Source organism: Trifolium pratense, linkage group LG6 (assembly GCF_020283565.1).
Source record: "Trifolium pratense cultivar HEN17-A07 linkage group LG6, ARS_RC_1.1, whole genome shotgun sequence".
In the NCBI taxonomy this organism is placed as follows: Eukaryota; Viridiplantae; Streptophyta; class Magnoliopsida; order Fabales; family Fabaceae; genus Trifolium; species Trifolium pratense.
In genome coordinates, this window is record NC_060064.1 from 15,632,898 (window position 1) to 15,647,689 (window position 14,792).

The following is a 14,792-nucleotide window of genomic DNA, read 5'->3' on the forward strand; positions in this document are numbered from 1 at the left end:
CATTCTACTAGTAAAATGGTTTCATAATACAACTATGTGCAACCATTCTACAAGCTAAATGGTTTCAGAAGCAAATAACTAATAATCAACTTACTGAAACCATTCTACCAGCAAAATGGTTTCAGATTACAACTCTCTGAAACCATTGTACCAGATAAATGGTTTCAGAAGCAAACACAATTAATAAATTACTCACTGAAACCATTCTACCAGTAAAATGGTTTCAGAATACAACTATGTGCAACCATTCTACAAGCTAAATGGTTTCAGAAGCAAATAACTAATAATCAACTTACTGAAACCATTTTACCAGCAAAATGGTTTCAGATTACAACTCTCTGAAACCATTCTACCAGATAAATGGTTTCAGACGCAAACACAATTAATAAATTACTCACTGAAACCATTCTACCAGTAAAATGGTTTAAGAATACAACTATGTGCAACCATTCTACAAGCTAAATGGTTTCAGAAGCAAATAACTAATAATCAACTTACTGAAACCATTCTACCAGCAAAATGGTTTCAGATTACAACTCTCTGAAACCATTGTACCAGATAAATGGTTTCAGAAGCAAACACAATTAATAAATTACTCACTGAAACCATTCTACCAGTAAAATGGTTTCAGAATACAACTATGTGCAACCATTCTACAAGCTAAATGGTTTCAGAAGCAAATAACTAATAATCAACTTACTGAAACCATTCTACCAGCAAAATGGTTTCAGATTACAACTCTCTGAAACCATTCTACCAGATAAATGGTTTCAGAAGCAAACACAATTAATAAATTACTCACTGAAACCATTCTACCAGTAAAATGGTTTCAGAATACAACTATGTGCAACCATTCTACAAGCTAAATGGTTTCAGAAGCAAATAACTAATAATCAACTTACTGAAACCATTCTACCAGCAAAATGGTTTCAGATTACAACTCTCTGAAACCATTCTACCATATAAATGGTTTCATAAGGATTTCGGTGTCCAAATCAAACGAACCAAGTCTCTATTTGTAGGAAAAAAAAAATTATGAATTTTGGTATAAAAAATAAAAAATAAAAAATTAATTTACGACGAAATAATCGAGTTTAAAGTAGTGAAAAATTGCGTTTTTTTTTCGGTGTCCAAATCAAACGAACCAAGTCTCTATTTGTAGAGAAAAAAAAATTATGAATTTTGGTATAAAAAATAAAAAATAAAAAATTAATTTACGACGAAATAATCGAGTTTAAAGTATAAAATGAAAAAAATCACGCAGACCCATTCATATGCTGACACGTGGCTGCCTTTTTCAAAAGCAAAATTTTCTCTCTCCAGCTTATAATCTAGTGTGGCGCAGACAGGATGATCTGATAGATCAGGATGATCTGGGCTGTCTGATTGATCAGACAGTCTTAATGAGATCACATCTTGGCTGTCTGATGGAAATCAACGATCTGTAACCATGGTCCTTACAGAAATGCCCCTGTTGCTCTATTCTTTCAAAAATTAAAAGAATGGGTATTTTGGTCCAATTGAAAATGTGCACCTTGCTAACTTAGACCTAACTAGGGTCTAAGTTAGAAAACCCCTATATATATATATATTAAAATAAAAAAAAAATTGAATAAGTAATATAAATACTTTTTACAATAGAGAAAACTTAGGTCAAGTACCATACATCATTTTGGTCATGTTCTCCACTTAAAATTTGGCACATCAACATCTTATTTAAGTGGAGAACAATTTGTTAAAGCTGGCATGGAAAAAATTGTTGATGTGTCAAATTTTAAGTGGAGAACAAGACCAAAAGGATGATGATACTTAACCTAAGTTTTCGCCTTTTAGAATAAGCATAAACTCCACAAAAAAAAAGGTTTACACTAACATACAATACAAAGGAGGATAGATTGTCCACATATGACATGCGTATTTAATTAAAAAAAAATATAGGGTAAATAGGGTTTTACCCCCTGCAAAATAAGCCAATTTTGTATTACCCCCTGCAAAAAAAAACTTGGGATTACCCCCTGCAATATTAAGATTCTCTCTTTTTACCCCCTGCTTGACAACTTGGCATAGAATCTTTATTTTTTTATGAGGTGACATGCATATGTGGCATTTAATTTTTTTTAATTTGCACATGTCATTTTTATTATTAAATAAACTAAAAATTAAAAAAATAATAATAAATTCTTTTCTAATTTCTCCTTCATCCCTACCACGATAACTTTCATCATTCAACAAGAACAACAACATCAACACCTCCAAGAACAACAACAACATCAACAAAATCATCAACACCACCAAGAACAACAATCCAAAAAGAACCCAATTTTTTTTCTTCCAAAAATCAATCTCGGTAAACCCAGAAACATAATCATAAATTTCTTTTGTTCTTCTATTCTTCATCCCTTTGCAACAACCCAATTTCTTCCTAACCCAAAAACATAATTCTTCTTCCCAATTCTTCATCCCATCAATTCAATCCCTAACCCATAAATTCAAAAACTCAGTTTCTGCCTTTATAGGAAATCCGGTTCCTAGTTCCTGCCTTTGTTCTTCATCAATCATTTGTTTCGACGAATTCGGCGGAGTGATTCGGCGGATTTCTAGGTTTTATTTTAGAGAAAAAGGATTCTGGGATTCTGAGTTTGTGTTAGAGAAAAAATAATTTTGGGTTTTGAAAAGAAGAATGAGAAGGAGAAACATTTGTGTTATGTTACAGGAAAAGATTGTGAGTTTTTGTTTTTTTTTTTGCGTTAGAAACAATGGATTAACATATCTTTTTTAATTAACATATTTTATTTTTAATATTTTTTTTTGACACAATATTTTTTATTTTTTAAAAAACTAATTAAGTGGAATTTTTTAAATATTTGTCACCAATTTATTTAATAATAAAAATGACATGTGCAAATTAAAAAAATAAAAATGAAATAAATGCCACATATGCATGCCACCTCATAAAAAATAAAGATTCTATGCCAAATTGTCAAGCAGGGGGTAAAAAGAGAGAATCTTCATATTGCAGGGGGTAATCCCAAGTTTTTTTTTTTTGCAGGGGGTAATGCAAAATTAGCTTATTTTGCAGAGGGTAAAACCCTATTTACCCAAAAATATATTACTCTGTAACATATTATAATTAAAAAAAATGGGGCATCAAATTCTCAGGGACGACCATGTCAAAACCTCGTAATTGTGTATATGAATTTCAATGATACTTGTCAATGTGAGTTGCAAGTGAGTATGTTTTTATCATAATCATTTTATAAATAAATAAATACCCATAGTTTGTCCTACCTTAATTCAACTCCTAATACTTACATTTTACGGATCAAACAAACCTTGTAATTTTTTAACATATCAAAATTATAAACATATCTACAATTTTTTTTTTGTCAAACTAAAATGTGTTTTTTATTGATTAATTTTGTTCACAAATTATTAATAGAGGCACTAAAAAAATATATACTAGTTGAGTTTTGTTTTAAAAACTCGTTACAGTGACAATACTTTACACATAAATTAGGACTATACTAGTTGAGTTTTGTTTTAGACAAACACTATGGTATCTTGTAATTTATTTTTATTTTTTTATGAAAGCAAATCATTTTATATAGGCTTAACTACACATTTGGTCTCTTTGGTCTCTTACGTTTATTTTAGGTTTCAAGTTAGTCATTTCCGTCAATTTTGACACATGTGGCAGTCAATTTGCATATGTGGACAGACACGTGACACTTGTATACGCTGACACATGTACTGTTCAAACGTTGTTAGTGACAAAACTAACGGAAATGACTAACTTGAAACCTAAAATAAACGTAAGGGACCAAATTGATACTTTTTAAACATAAGGGACCAAATTAAAACCTAAAATAAACGTAAGGGATAAAATGTGTAGTTAAACCTTTTATATATATATATATATATATATATATATATATATATATATATATATATATATATATATATATATATATATAGGGGGCTGCTAATTTAGACCCAGTTGGGTCTAAATTAGCAAAGTGCACCTTTTCAGTTGGACCAAAATACCCATTCTTTTTAATTAATGAACCAAATTACCATCAATGGACGCGAATCCAGTGTCGCGCGAGTACCGCAGGACCATGGTTACAGGCCGTTGATTTCCATCAGACAGCCAAGATCTGATCTCATCAAGACTGTCTGATCAATCAGACAGCCCAGATCATCCGAATCCATCAGATTCCAGCGCTTGCACCACACTGGATTACACCCTGGAGAGAGAAGAATCTACTTTTTAAAAGCAGGACACGTGTCGCTGTCTGATTGGCTGGGCGTGATTTTTTTCCATTTAATACTTTGAACTCAATTATTTCGTTGTAAATTAATTTTTTTTTTTTTTTTTATACCAAAATTCATAATTTTTTTTCTCTACAAATAGAGACTTGGTTCGTTTGATTTGGACACAGAAAAAAAAAAACCCAATTTTTCACTACCTTAATCTCATTTTTCACTACCTTACATCAACTCACTGAAACCATTCTACCAGGAAAATGGTTTCAGAGTACAAATCTCTGAAACCATTCTACCAGCTAAATGGTTTCAGAAGCAAATAACTAAGAATCAACTTACTGAAACCATTCTACCAGCAAAATGGTTTCAGAAGCAAACACAATTAATAAATTACTCACTGAAACCATTCTACCAGTAAAATAGTTTCAGAGTACAACTATGTGCAACCATTATACAAGCTAAATGGTTTCAGAAGCAAATAACTAATAATCAACTTACTGAAACCATTCTACCAGCAAAATGGTTTCAGATTACAACTCTCTGAAACCATTGTACCAGATAAATGGTTTCATAAGCAAACACAATTAATAAATTACTCATTGAAACCATTCTACCAGTAAAATGGTTTCAGAATACAACTATGTGCAACCATTCTACCAGTAAAATGGTTTCAGAAGCAAACATTAGTTTTTAATTACCGTTTTATCTCATTTAATTAACTAAAAATAGTTTCAGGTCTCCAAAAATTTCATAAAATATACCAAAAGTTCCAGAATATTATCTACTATTTTCCTGGTATAATGGTTTCAGTGAGTTGGTTGAGTGGTGCGTGTTAAATTACAACACACAAGTAACGTATTTAGTAGACAAAAAATGAGATTAAGGTAGTGAAAAATAACATTTTTTTTTCGGTGTCCAAATCAAACGAACCAAGTCTCTATTTGAAGAAAAAAAAAATTATGAATTTTGGTATAAAAAAAAAAAATAATTAATTTACAACGAAATAATTGAGTTCAAAGTATTAAATGAACAAAAATCACGTCCAGCCAACCATTGTGTGACACGTGTCCTACTTTTAAAAAGCAAATTTTTCTCTCTCCAGGGTGTAATCCAGTGTGGCGCACACGCTGGAATCTGATGGATCAGGATGATCTGGGCTGTCGGATTGATCAGACAGTCTTGATGAGATCAGATCTTGGCTGTCTGATGGAAATCAACGGTCTGTAACCATGGTCCTTCGGTACGCGCGCAACACTGGATCCGCGTCTATTAATGGGTATTTTGGTTAATTAATTAAAAAGAATGGGTATTTTGGTCCAATTGAAAAGGTGCACCTTGCTAACTTAGACCTAACTAGGGTCTAAGTTAGAAAACCCCATATATATATATATTATAATTATAATAATTACATATGAACAAAAAGTTGACCGGCAACAAGCTGCGCCGCAAAACCGTTTTGGATAGCAAAACCCAATCTTTAAAAAACCACATTCATTAACTTAGGCGACACAACATTACTATGCATAACCTTTTAAACTCTCTTTAAAGAGTTTACTGTGGTGCTAGAAATTTTATAACCAAAAGTTATGAGAAATTTTATATTTCCTAAGAAAATTGATCATTGACCACGGCGTAAATTAGGGCACATATATGGTCCATTTTTTTAGTATCCTTTAGGGGTGTATTTAGGGATGACAATTTTATCCATACCCAGTAGGCACACGCAAAAAATATCCATAACGGGTAGGATAAAAACTCGCATTTTGGATACGGGCACGGATATGTGTAATTACCCGCAAAAATCAACGGGTATGGGTGCGGGTACGAGTACCTTAGTACCCACCCCGCCCCATACCCGCATAATATATATTTATTTATTTTAAATATATTATTATATAATTACATATGTATATCAATTTTAAAAAATACAACACTATTAAACTATTACAAATTTTTAATAAAAAATTTATTTATAACATAATACAAACACAATGTGAATATGTCAATAAATAAATGAACTTTAACATGAGATTAGTAAAATTTTTGTTTATAATTTTGATGAGTCAACATTAAAATCTTTAAAAAAAAATTAATTATATTAAAACGATATGATATTTTATAATTGATCGATTTATTTTTAGTAAAATTGCAGGTAACGGGTACGGGTATGTGTACCTAGGTACCCATATGGTATGAGGACGGGTACAAAGGTTGTTACCCACGTGGGTATGGGGATGGGTACGAGTATTTTTTCAAACTGCGGGTATGGGGATGGGTACTATAGTACCCTACCCATACCCTACCCATTGTCATCCTTAGGTGTATTGGATTAAGATTTCAACACAATACAATTTTAGCAAATTTTTTTTTGAAGATTTTAAAAGACTTTGTGAGATTGTATTGATTTTATGAGATTTTAGAAGACTTTTTTTTAGGGATGACAATTTAACCCATACCCAGTGGGCACCCGCAAAAAATACTCATAAAGGGTAGGGTAAAAACCCGCATTTTGGGTACGGGCACGTGTATGGGTAATTACCCGCAAAAATCAACGGGTATGGTTGCGGGTACGAGTACCTTAGTACCCACCCCGCCCCATACCCGCATAATATATATTTATTTATTTTAAATATATTATTGTATAATTACATATGTATATCAATTTTAAAAAATACAACACTATTAAACTATTACAAATTTTTAATAAAAAGTTTATTTATAACATAATACAAACACAATGTGAATATGTCGAGAAAGAAATGAACTTTAACATGAGGTTAGTAAAATTTTTGTTTATAATTTTGATGAGTCAACATTAAAATCTTTAAAAAAAAATAATTATATTAAAACGATATGATATTTTATAATTGATCGATTTATTTTTAGTAAAATTGCGGGTAACGGGTACGGGTACCTAGGTACCCATAGGGTATGGGGACGGGTACAAAGGTTGTTACCCACGCGGGTATGGGGATGAGTACGGGTATTTTTTCAAATTGCGGGTATGGGGATGAGTACTATAGTACCTTACCCATACCCTACCCATTGCCATCTTACTTTTTTTAAGGGTCTGTTTGGTGCACAAGATAAGAGACAGGATAGGATAACTGTATCATATCCTGCCGCAATCCAGTGTTTGGTGATACAACAGGATATGATAAGTTAACCCTGAAGCTTATCCTATCTTGTCTCTCTAGTTATAATTCTTATCCTGAATTTGAGCTGGGTTACCAGCAGGATAGGATAAGAAAAAAAAATACTGATTTATTTTATAAAATATATTTTAAAATACATAAAATAAAATTAATAAAATATAAATAATAAAACAATTAATTAATTAATTTTTAAATATATATGTGATTTTCTCATAGGGGTAATTTTGTAATTTATATATTCTAAAAAATCAAAATTTTACTAAAATTACAATATTTTAAAGTAAAACGATTATTAAAAAATTGACAAATAGGGATATTAATTTAAATTTTATAAAAAATTAAATATAATTCTTTTGCAATAGTAGTTTTATTATTTACGTATGAGATATATCATATATTTATTTGGCTTATCTAACATGTATATATTATTGAGTTATTTATTTGATCATGATTCATATAAAAAATTAAACTTGATTATTTTCTCATGATTTTTATTTTAAATTATATAAAGTTATTTGTTTACTTATTTATATTTTTTATTTATAAAATTCAAAGTATTACAAAATAATTTTAAAAAAATAAAAATTGTTTTATAAGAGTATTTTTGTCAATTAAATATGTTATATATCTTATCATATTATTATGAACAAGTATGTATTAAAAACAAAATATAATAGTTATCATGTTTGTCCTTTGTTATCCTGTGTGCACCAAACACAGGATATGATAACTGAGTATAATTGTTATCCTGTTGTTATCATATCCTATCCTTATCCTGTTTTATATCATATCTTGTCACTATGCTATCCTGCGTACCAAACGAGCCCTAAAGACTTTTTACAATCAAGATTCTTATACACAAGAATTTGTGAGACTTTAGAACACAAACTTTTGATATTTCAAAGTACTTTATAGACTTTTAAAATTTAAATGACTCAATAAATTCATTATAAATTTCTTCCAAAATAATAATGAATGAATCAATGAAAATGAATAATTCCTTAAAAAAATCAACGATGTCATTAATATCACATAAATGAATATTTTTTATTCGAAAAAAAAGAAGTAAAAATCAATAAAAAAGATGAATAAACATTGTAAAGAAAACAACAGTATTTTGACCATGTCATTGGGTTTAAGTGGTTAATGAGCTTCACTCAAAAAGGACGAACTTCGGGAGAACCCGAGTTCGATTCCTGGGTGGAACAATTTTATTGTCAAACTTTACTTACCTCGCGGCCGAACTCTTGACTAATAGGGCCCCTTTCCCCAGTAACCAGAGGGTTATAAACAAAAAACTAGTGCTCTTTTAACTATTCTTACCACTTTGTTATAAACGTTGCAGAATCACAAAAAATTCTATAAAAACAAGAGAAACAACTACGAGGCTTGGTTGCAGAATATTTTTTTGGTAGCCAAAAGTTGCAAAATTATGTCACAGAATTATTCAAAGTGGCTCATATAATAATTGGAATGAAACATATATAGTTTGCTTATTTTCGTGTATGAATGTATACGATGAACAATTTTAAACTGGAATTGTATATGATAGCCATTCAAGAAGACGATTGAAAGTATAAGATGTTATAAAAGAAAGAACATAAACTCCAATTTTGCCTTGTTCAAAAAAAAAAAAAAACTCCAATTTTGCTGGAAGAAAAAAAGTCTTTAGAAGAAAAGAAAAGCTTTGAGGGTTTGAGTGAGATTGTTAGATGACAAAAATATTTATATTTTCAACTAAAAAGTCCATAAAAATCCATCTCAATCCAATACACCCCCTAATCTAGCTAGAGTTGTTCGTGGACGTTAATCGAGTCAAGTTCAAATTGATAAAACAGCTTGTGACATATTCAATGTTCAGCTCCTATTACTTTTTTAACGAATTTTTAAATATAACAATAAATAATTAATTTAACCCAAGAAAAATATATTATATCAAGTTGCATGACATTTACATAAATTATTATTATTATTATTTATTCTCATTAATAATTTTTTTATATAGAATATAATCATTTTAAATGTTTTTTTTATCTGAATATGAACTACTATAAAAATGATAATAATAATAATAATAATAATAATAATAATAATAATAATAATAATAATAATAAACTACAGATGAAGTAATATACCATAATTGTCAACTGAATCAAATTGTGGATGCAATTTCATAACATTTGATAAATCTATTGCTCAATTTTTGGGCAAGAGTGAAACTCAACAGATAAAATCCTATAGAGTCAAGACATTTGTTCTTTGTTGGAGACTTTAAAGATTGGGTGAATTTTAACCTCATTACTACTGGATGGAGAATAGAGAAATTAGAATGGAAAAATGTTTGGGCTACAACATGTTATTTCCTTTGGCAATGGAGGAACAAGGCTGTTCATGATGATACGTATCAAAGACCCTTTCATCCAGCTAGACAAATAATGCAATATGTTCAAGATTATGAAGCTGGTGTCACATATGGAGTTAAAACAGAAGCAAGCCAACATGTTACAGTTCAGGTTCGATGAATGCGTCCACAACAAGGATATCTAAGTTTGAATACTGATGGTGCAGTTAAAAATGGAAGTCAACAAGCAGGTTGCGGCGGCGTGATCAGGAACGACAGTGGCAACTGGGTATGTGGTTTTGCGAAAGCCTTGGGTCCTTGTAGCGCCTTTGTTGCAGAATTATGGGGAATTCTTGAAGGAATTATTATAGCAAAAGATAGAAACATAATGAGGATCGAGGTTCAAGTTGATTCTACGGCGGTTCTGCAATGTTTGACAAGTTCAAAGAATGGCAGCGTCCGCGGTAGAAGATTGGTGCGAAAGATTCGGGAGTTAATCGAGCAAGGAATTGAAGTTCAATTCAAGCATGTGTAGAGAAGCAAATAGGGTTGCGGACTGGTTAGCAAACCTTGGATGCAATTTGGCCAATGGAAGTACTTTGTTTGAGTTTCCACCTAGAGAAGTGCAGTTTCTAGTCGATGATGATGTAATGGGAGTCTATACTTCCAGGATGATAAGTGTATAATTTCCTCTTTTGGGCTTTTTAGCCCCTTTTAATCCCAAAAAAAAAAAAAAAAAAAATCCTATTCTCAAAAATAAAATTAAGCAAACACCGTGGTCTTGAAAGTTAAAATATTCCCAATTTTCCATATGTTCACAATGAAGGAAGGAACTTAACTTGTGCTCTAGGTGATGCTCGTTCCATCAATAACAATTCTTGTGAAATGCTTGCCATTGCCAACAAAGGTGCATCTAATTTCTGATAACTAAAACCAACTTTAAAAGTAAGAGTCTTTAACGATGTAGAATTTACAAGTATGAACCGTAACAAACTCATTGCCTGCTGAGAGCTAAATTCAACGATGATATTCACTATCTGAAGTTGATTAAGGCAACCGTTACTGCATTCTAACTCCTCCGAACAGACACGCGCTTGTGTAATATGATCTTCGTTGCTGTGAGTGTTACTCTGAATTATAAAAACATAAAAAATAGAGTCAAAATGCTACAATAATTAAGTAAGAAGCTTAGGTATTCATATTTACCTCAGTAACAAATTCAACCAAATGAGGAGCACTTTTAAGTACACTAACAATATACAAAAGTTCTCCTCTTTCATCCAACTTCAGATTACCCAATTTCAGATACTTTATGGATTTGAATGAGCTTTTTACCAGCGTCAGAGGAATGATATCTGCATAAGAGATCTATGCATACAAACAACAAAACTATGAGATGCACAAACAACACTTACAAGTGAAAAATAACACGACATTCAATGTAAATATTGGATTGGAATATCAATCAAAATTCAACATTGCTTCTCTTTTATATATACAGTAAAAGAGTAAATAAAGTCTGTTAAGTTAAAAAGGGTATTATATAGAAGGGGTGATAAAATAAAAAATCAGATATATCTATAAAGCACGGACACCGGACATCGACACGTCGACATTGTTAATAATTTGAGAAAATGACATAAATCAATGTAATCATAAGTGTCGGTGTGTCGGTGTCGGACACCGACGCGTGTCCGAGACTGGGACACACCTAATCTGAGGAGTGTCTGTGTCTATGTTTCATATAGTATATATCTAAACAGGTCCATATATGTCAGCATACTGATACTATTGTGATCTTTGTTTCATATTAAAACTACCGAACAAACATATGAGCTAGAATCTTATCCAACTGAAAAATAATAAATATACATTCAATAGTGATGTTGTTTTCTAACCTTTTCAGTTAAATCATATGAACCAATAGAAAACCTCTGCATATTTTTTGGCAAGCTTTTGATCAAACCAGATACCCAGATGTCATTAGCGTCATTTATGAGTGTAAGATCAATCAGATTCTTTGCTTTCTTGAGACAAATTGACTTCACATTACCATCAAAGTATATCTCTAAGACTTTCAGGGAAGGAGCAGAAAAATCAAAATATTCAAAACCATTACAGAAATAAATGCTAAGCTTTTCAAGTAACGGACAACCACAAATAAGACTCTCAAGTGCACCTGACTCGAATGTACAGGGACGGATTTAGTGTGGGGGCAGTGGGGTCAGCCGACCCCACTTGCCTATTATATTTTTAGTTAATACTAGTATTATTTATGCAATGTGACCCCATATATCTGGTATTATCGTTTTTATATAGTCAATTTATTACACTATGACAAATATAAAATTAATAAGACTAATTTATAATACTAATGAGTATTTTAAGAGTATTGACTAATAAACCAAGATAAGTAATTTTGTATAAGAAAATGTTAAAATTATATAAATAATAATTTATATTTTTTTACGTTATAATTTTGACCCCACTTACTAAATTTTTTGGATCCGTCCCTGCGAATGTAACATACTCTAAGTAAAGATTAAGCAATCTTTTACACCCGGAGAAATTAGGTGGAATTGACTAGTTAAATCTGCCTAATGTAAAGTAAGTCAATTCCTTACAACAGAATACAATATATGGCAAATGACTAAGAGCTGTTCCGAAGTCCAGAAGCTCAAGATGTTTAATGCCCCTCCTCGACAAAAGGGGAACCCACTTGTCAAAGTGTTCCACTGTGATCTTAAAATTAAAGTCCGGAGGTATGAAAAGAAAAAACTTATATATCGGCCCATTGTGACGCATAAGAACATCAGTGATAATTTTAGAAACTATAGGGCCAGGGTCATCGAGATGCTCATACTGTTCAAAAAAGCTTGCAGGAAACACAAGTTGTGGGACTTAAGTCCACATATACCTCCACTTTGTTGACAAAATACAAGTCCTAACTTGGTCTCGGATGTCCAAGTTTTGTAGGATACCATCAATGACATTACTCGGTAAGTCACTGATTCGATCGATGTGATCTTCTTCATTGGGCTTGTTGTTGAGCAGAGACATATATAAAGACCTAGAAATTGAAGCAGAACAGTAAAAATTACTAATTGACTTCAAAATACTTAGAATCATACATACTACAAAGATTGAATGAAACAATACAAAACTGAGTTTATCATATTAATTTAAAAGGCTCTAACCACCATAAAAAAGTGCCCTAATTTATATTAAATGATACAAACTGGTTATGAATCACTGCAATGGATAATGAATAATGACAATAATAAAGAAATGAAATGTAGTGATTTATGATGAAAGCTTACAGTTGAGTGAGAAACGGCGATGGCTTGTGGGAATCGCTGCAATGCACTGTGTCTGTGTACGGTGTTTCAGACTTCAGTGAGGGAGTGGAGAGTGAGAAAATGGAATTGCCTTGTCAAAAAATGTTAAAGTAGTGTGAGAAAATGATAATGTTCAAAAAAAAAATGTTTATTTACCCTTGCAAAATTAGTCGGTTTTTCTGTTTACCCCCTATAATGTACAGATTTTCTCGTTTTCCTCCCTAGATGGACAAGTTGGCATCTGACTGTGTATCTTTGCTGACGTGACATGCATAGGTGGAAATACATTAAATTTATATTTATTTTTAAAAATTCACGTCAGTTAATATTTTAGTTTTAAAATAATAATAATTTTTTTGAAAAAAATTTTCTTAAAACTTTATTATTATTTCCTTTTACTGCCAATTTTTTTTTCAAAAAATAATAATTTTTAAAAAACAAATTCTTAAAACTTTATTATTATTTTTTTAAGAATTTTTAAAAATTATAAATAAAATTAAAAAGAATTTTAACAAATAAATTTTAAAAATAATAAACTTATTTTTTATTATTTTTATAAATTCTTAAAACTTTATTAGAACTGTTTTACAGTAAAAAAATATTATTATAAAAAACATAATAATAAAGTTTTAAGAGTTTTTTTTATAAAAAAAAAAAATTATTATTCCTTTTGACAGGAAAAAAAATTATTAAAAAAATAATAATAAAGTTTTAAGAATTTTTTATATTTTATTTTTTGAAAAAATAAATAAAAAAATTTGAAAAATAATTTATTAACTGACGTGGATTTTTAAAAATAAATATAAATTTAATATATTTTCATGTATGCATGCCACGTCAGCAAAGATATCCAGTCAGATGCTCATTTGTTCATCTAGGGGAAAAATAAGAAAATCTTCACATTGTAGGAGGGTAAAGAGAAAAAAAAAATTCACACAGGGGGTAAACGAAAACTGGCTAATTTTGCAAGGGGTAAATAGGCATTTACCCTAAATAAAATATATCGTAGAGTTAAATATATTTTAAGTCTCTATATTTTGACAGATTTTTAAAAGTAGTCCCTATATTTTTTTTTATTATTTTTTTAGTCCCCATGATTTTGCTGTTTTCAACAATGATCCTTATTAGTATGAAATTTTGGTTGATTGAATAGATGAATAGTGCCACATAAATGTCACACATACTCATTTAATGATTTGGACAATTAAAGTAACCATTAAATGAGCCTGTGTGACATCTATGTGGCATTTTCCGTCGGTCCATTCAACCAAAATTTTACAGTAGGGTTCAATGTTGGAAACGACAAAAACGTTGAGGACTAAAAGTATAATAAGAAAAATGTAAAGACTTTTTTAAAAGTCCGTCAAAGGTTTAAAAACATATTTAACCCTAATAAATATATGGTGAAAATCCTGATGAGCTTATATCAGTTGGTAGGACATCATATTATATATGTAAGGGTCAGGGTTTGAACTCCAAGACCTCCATTTATTCACTTTTAACGTAAAAAATTTAGCCACTAAATTACTTGACCAAATATATATATGTGGTGAAATACATTCAAGGGTTTTAAAGTTTCGCGTTTGTATTATAAAAATAATAAAATAAGTTTCGCATTTGTGATAGTTAAATCTTTAAGTATTTTAAGTAATAGTAGCATCCTTTAAGTTTTTTAGATATAGAACGATCATT

General features: G+C 30.5%; 1 pseudogene; it reads right to left on the reverse strand.

The window, feature by feature from the left end:
- Positions 1-10,543: 10,543 nt before the first annotated feature.
- Positions 10,544-13,176, reverse strand: LOC123888107 (annotated as a pseudogene).
- Between the last annotated feature and the right edge of the window lie 1,616 nt (positions 13,177-14,792).